The sequence below is a fragment of the Saimiri boliviensis genome, chromosome 5, assembly GCF_048565385.1.
Source record: "Saimiri boliviensis isolate mSaiBol1 chromosome 5, mSaiBol1.pri, whole genome shotgun sequence".
NCBI classification, from domain to species: Eukaryota; Metazoa; Chordata; class Mammalia; order Primates; family Cebidae; genus Saimiri; species Saimiri boliviensis.
In genome coordinates, this window is record NC_133453.1 from 78,437,369 (window position 1) to 78,443,368 (window position 6,000).

The window sequence follows — 6,000 nt, forward strand, 5'->3', positions numbered from 1 at the left end:
TGTTACTGAAACTAAGTTGGTATCAATTCAAATTAAGTTGTTATAAATTTAGGTTGTTAATTATAATTGTAATTCACATGGTAATGACTAAGAAAATAAAACCTAGATGATAGGTTGATAAGTACAGCAAACCACCATGGCACACGTGGTTTGTTACATATGTAACAAACCTATATGCTCTGCTTTTGTATCCTGGAACTTAAAGTAAAATAATAAAGAAAATAAAGTCACACTGTATGGTTTCACTTAAATGAAATATTCAGAATAGATGTATGCAGAGACAGAATGCTGATTTGTGGTTGCCAGGGCTGAGGGGAGTGAGAAATGCAGAACAACTGCTTCATAGTACACTGTTTCCTTTTGGGGTGGTGAAAATTTTTGAAACTAGATAGAGGTGGTGGTTATACAACATTGTCAGTGTACTAAATGACAATGAATTGTTCATTTTAAAATGATTAGATTTGTGTTATGTGAATATCACCTCAGTTTTTCAAAAGGGAAAAAATAAGACAATCTAAATAAACTATGGACACGAGTTAATAATAATGTATCCATATTGGTTCATAAATTGAAACAATTGTACCATATTAATGCAATAGGGAATACTTTGAGTGTTGGGGGAAGGCAGAGTGGTGTATGTGAACTCTCTGTAGTGTTCACTTGATTTTTCTCTAAATATAAAATGGTTTTAAAAAAGATAGACTATTCATTAAAAAAAAAACTTTACTGTCCTAAATAACTCAGATCAAAGGGAAAATAAAACTTCAATTAAAGACTGTAAAACTGAAAATGTGAAAGCAGTGTATCAGAAGTTGTAAGATGTTAAAATAGTATTAAAAAACTCCTAGCCTTAAATATTTTCATTACAAAAGAAGAAAAAGAAGAAATGAACTAAGAATTCAACTCACAAACTTAGAAAAGTAAAATAGTCTAAAAAAGACATTGAGAAAATATTAATATTAATAAAGCAAATATTAATATTAATGAAGCAAAAACAGTTTTACAAAGAGCTAACTATAGAAGAAACAGATCCAAGATGAAGAAATAGATCCAACATGTCACATGTTCTGTGACATGTCCAATCAGAAAAAAAAAAAGAGAGAAAACATAAATGGACAAAATGAGTCATGAAAAAGGTTTACCCACATAGTTTTGGAGATGGTTTTAAAAGTTCAAGAGAAAACCATGTGTGCCAATATAATTGAAAAAATTTTTAAAGCACCATTTATAAGCAAAAACAAATAAACTAAGCTGCATGAAAAAAAATAGCATGAACTCCAAGTAGATCAATAACAACAGAAGACATTGTAAAAACAGTTAAAGAATTATTTTGAAAGGGGATGCCAAGGCCCAACAGTATTATGGATGTTATTTAAACATTTCAAGGAACAGATAACTCCTATTGAATTTGTTTTAGACACTGGAATATTTTGGTATTTTTATCATTTTGCTTTATTAAGCTAGTCTCACTTTGATACCGAAACCTACTAGTGATGTGTTCTAGAAAATAAAAATGCAGACTAATTTTTAGACTAATGAGTACAAAAATAAAAATACAGACTGCCAGGCGTGGTGGCTCACGCCTGTAATCTCAGCACTTTGGGAGGCCGAGGCAGGTGGATCGCGAGGTCAGGAGATCGAGACCATACTGGTCAACATGGTGAAACCCCGTCTCTACTAAAAATACAAAAAATTAGCTGGACATGGTGGAGCGTGCCTGTAATCCCAGCTCCTCAGGAGGCTGAGGCAGGAGAATTGCCTGAGCCCAGGAGGTGGAGGTTGCGGTGAGCCGAGATCGCGCCATTGCACTCCAGCCTGAGTAACAAGAGCGAAACTCCGTCTCAAAAAAAAAAAAAAAAATACGGACTAAATTTCTAATTGTGAATATGACTATTAGAAATTCTCAGCAAATTTCAAACATTTCTCTTTAGCATACATTTTCTTATTATAACTTGGATATAAGATTAATCGATTTGGACACACATTTTGCTTACCACAGTTGTAACTGAATTGCAGTCTGCAGCTAGCACTGTCATCATGGGAAGAAGGCTTTTTGTACAAAGCATAGGAACAGCTGCTTATTTATCTGGTTGCTCTGCCTGGATAGGGTTCCTTGGCTTATGTCACATTGTTTTCATTCTTTTTCTGTTAGTTTGAGTTGTGAACAGAATTGTGAAGCCAAAATAATAGAGAAGAGGTGTCTAAGCATGTGGATTGAAAAGAAAAAGAGGAAATGTGTAGGTTTGGTTGGCTTCTTTTGAACTACCAATTTATTATTTTAATCAGAGCAACAACAAAAAATAGTTTATAACTATAAACCTACCTTCATTACCAAAGCAATCATTTTTATAACATGATTTTTGATGACATGGAGTTTTAAAAAATGCAATGACTGCCTTGTGTAACAACAGAGCACTATAGTTTGAAGTAGAAAAACCATACTGTTGTTTCTAAAGATACCAAAAGACATAGAGTATAGGTTAACATGAAGTCTCTATTTTTTTTTTCTTAAATAAGCCTCTAGTAAACAAAGAACTTGGCAATTATTTGGTTTTTATGATAAATGTACTTATCTTAAACCAACAGCCAGCCTCATTCTTAATGCTAACCACTAGGGAAATTCCCACTGAGATCAAAAACAAGACAAGGTTGACTGCTGTCTTCTCTGTCATTAAACACTGTTCCAGAAATTCTGGCCAATGTGGTGAGGATAAAAAGTGATAATACATAATTATATTTTTTTCTGTCTAGGCATCACATGTAAATTCCTAAAATAATTTAGAACAAATGAGGGAAATAAAATGGTTAGATGAAAGGTAAAATTGTGAAATTAAGAAGCCAGCAATAATTAGTTAGAAAATATAGTGGAATGAATATCCCTATCAAGTACCTTTACTACATACACAAGAAGATAAGCAAAATGTATTGGAATATGTTTAATGATAAATAAAGAAATTTTATGTTTATTGAGACCTTAACGCATTAGAAACAGTAATAGAATATTCAGACAGAAAGTTTCTATGCTATAAGGTTGATCACTTACCTCAAATTCGTGTATAAGTTTCATGAAATTCTAATCAGAACTTTTTCAGGGGAGCTTTATTTATTTTGAATCATCTACTTAGTTATCTCTGTCATGGTCAGAAGTGTTTAAAAGAAATAACTATGTACTTTGCTCTAGGGCCCCAGTTGGCTGCTGGGCAGGAACATCAGGCAGGTTGGACTGGGTATGCAACCCCATGTCTTCTTCTGGCTCTGAGGCTAATGCTTGGTGGCATACTAGTGTGCTTACCTGTGTGTGTGTGGAAGTGTACCCTGGAGGGAGTGAGGAGATGGGAGTGGGTGAGTGAGAAGAAAGACCTAAGCTTCTAAAAATGACTTGGCAGCTGCGTGAACATGGCCAAGTCATCTTCCTTTTTCTATCATAAGAATCTCCGTCTTTTGGGATATAACATCTCCCAAATATTATTTTAATATTAGGCAGGCCAGTAGTAACATAAAGCCATGGATAAAGAGGTGATATGAATTTATATTTAAGTCCTGGTTCTGCCACTTACAAGCTTGAAGATCCTGTGACTCTTTTCCTCCAGTAGGCATTCAACAAATGACAGCTATTATAATAATATAACAATAGTGATAAAAATTCTTGACTTTTAATCCTTTTGAGCTGTCATTTTTTCCTATGATTATTCTTAAGAAAATAATTTAAATATTACGTGATATTTAATATTCATTTTTGGTTGTGAAACTATAAGGGCTAATTAGTAATAGAATAAGACTAGATTACTATTACTGTGTAAGTTTAAATGGTCCAAGGAGATGAACTATCCATAAGATTAATACTTTAGTGTAATAAAATATTCACTATCATGGGCTTTATATGAGAGGAGAAAAATACTAAACTTGAGTTAATCTTTTTTATTTTATTTTATTTTATTTTTTGAGACAAAGTTTTGCTCTTGTTGCCCAGGTAATGGCACCATCTCGGCTTACTGCAACCTCCGCCTCCTGGGTTCAAGTGATTCTCCTGTCTCAGCCTTCTGAGTAGCTGGGATTACAGGCATGCACCACTACGCTCAGATAATTTTTGTATTTTAGTAGATGGGGTTTCACCACGTTGGCCAGGCTGGTCTCCAACTCCTGACCTCAGGTGATCTGCTGGCCCCAGCTTCCCAAGTGCTGGGATTACGGGAGTGAGCCACTGTGCCCAGCCTTGAGTTAATGTTTGAATAGACACACTGGATCTGGCCAGAATTGATTATTAAAAATATAACCCAAAAAACTATAAATACACTTTTACTTTAATTTACTTTTCAGCCTAGTAAGTTATGAACAACTAAAGCCATATACCTTTCAGTCTTACATTATGTTATAAAAATCATTCGTTGGAAAAGGCTTTTATTCCAGATATAAACTTAAAAAAAAAACATTCAGGTAGACACATAAATTCTGTCTTAAAAGTTAGAAAGAAAATTTAAAAAATTTAAATTTTCCTTGGTCTTGGCTAGGGACCCTTTTTCTTTCTTTCTTTATTTTAAAAAAAGAGAGATGGGAGTCTCACTATGTTGCCCAGGCCAGTCTCAAATTCCTGGGTTCAAGCGATCCTCCCACCTTAGCCTCCCAAAGTGCTAGGTTACAGGTATGAGCCACCATCTCTGGGCATTTTTTAAAGGCCAAATTTCTAACCGTGACATCGTACAAAGGCATTATTGAATCGTGTCATAAATTACATAGTAAAAGTAAGAGGGTAACAAATCTGCAACAATTTAGTTTAAGACATCCAGGCCACCTTGCTAGATTGAGAATTAGTAGGAACTATTGAAATGTGATTACCTCTTCTCCCGGTTACAAGTCTTCCTTTGTAGACTGTTCCTTTGTAAAGATGTAGGCAGTTATACAGTCCAAAAACATTTTCCACAGGCTCTATCAATGCTGCTCAAACTGTCCAGAGCTCTCCCTTATGTTGAAGTGGGAACTTCCACTGAGAAATCCCCCAACTTGAAGACTTCCTTATTTGTAGCTAGCAACAGCCAATCATGGCACAATATTGAAATGAAGCAAAGACTATCAGAAAATATTCTGTAAACCACTCATGACTGTAGCTCTGACTTCCTTTTGAAGCAAGGATACTTTATGTGAATAGTTAAGGCATTTTAACAACAAAAAAATACAACCCCAGGAATTGTAAACACAAAAATATTTCTGGATTAAGCATTTTATGTAAGAAAACTTAAAAGTTCAGTTTATTTGATAAGTGGCTTTTTAGCCTTTAACAAGTCACTTTTTGACCTAAGAAACATATTTATAAACAGCAGGTTAAAAACCAAATTTGCTATAGCTGTCTTTGCTTCTTGGTCTACAGAAGTCACTTGGAAGAAGCTTAGTGGTAATAAGGTTTAAGCTCATTTGCAGAGCCTGAGCTTAGGCACTCAGAAGAGAGGTGAAGCAAACAAGGCTATGAAGACAGCTTTTCTGCATTGAGAACTAAGGTTCACCGTTCATGGGATAAATGTGTGTTCGGGCAAATTCAGGAAATACTTTACAAACACCTGTATTTCTCTTACGCTACTTGGAGCAAAACATCACATTTTACATGCAAACGGAAGACAGCATGTGCACCACATTTTTCTTTGATATAAAATTTTAGAGCTGGAAATGTCCTTAGACAACATCTGTTCTATTTCCTTTTTATTACAGATGAGGGAAACAGGAGGTAAATGCTCAATGTCACAAGTAAAGTGAGAAGTAGTGCTCAGATTAAAATCTGAGTCTTTTGAATCCAAGCGGATTTCTTTATTTACTGCACTACACTCTTGGCATATAAGTTATTGAGCTGGAAAAAAAACCTGTCTCAATTAGGCAGCCTCCTTTGTCAGATCCTGCATTTTACAGATGAGAAGTCTGAGGCCTTACCTGAAGTTTGACAGTTAGTAAAAGTCTAGAATTTAGAACTTTCGATTCTTAGTCTAGTTTCTTTTCCATTTTGAAATACCGCCCTCT

The 6,000-nt window shown here is 34.7% G+C and overlaps 1 protein-coding gene across 3 annotated transcripts in view; it reads right to left on the bottom strand.

Moving 5' to 3' along the window:
• TANK (TRAF family member associated NFKB activator) overlaps window positions 1-4,972 on the bottom strand; it is a 92,554-nt gene extending 87,582 nt beyond the window's left edge. For 2 of the 3 annotated variants that reach the window (XM_074399594.1, XM_074399593.1), the window contains exon 1: window positions 4,834-4,972. The gene's annotated coding sequence lies outside the window, so the exon portion shown is untranslated. The remainder of the gene's footprint in view (window positions 1-4,833) is intronic. The other variant, XM_074399595.1, reaches the window with a different exon arrangement.
• Window positions 4,973-6,000: the final 1,028 nt, after the last annotated feature.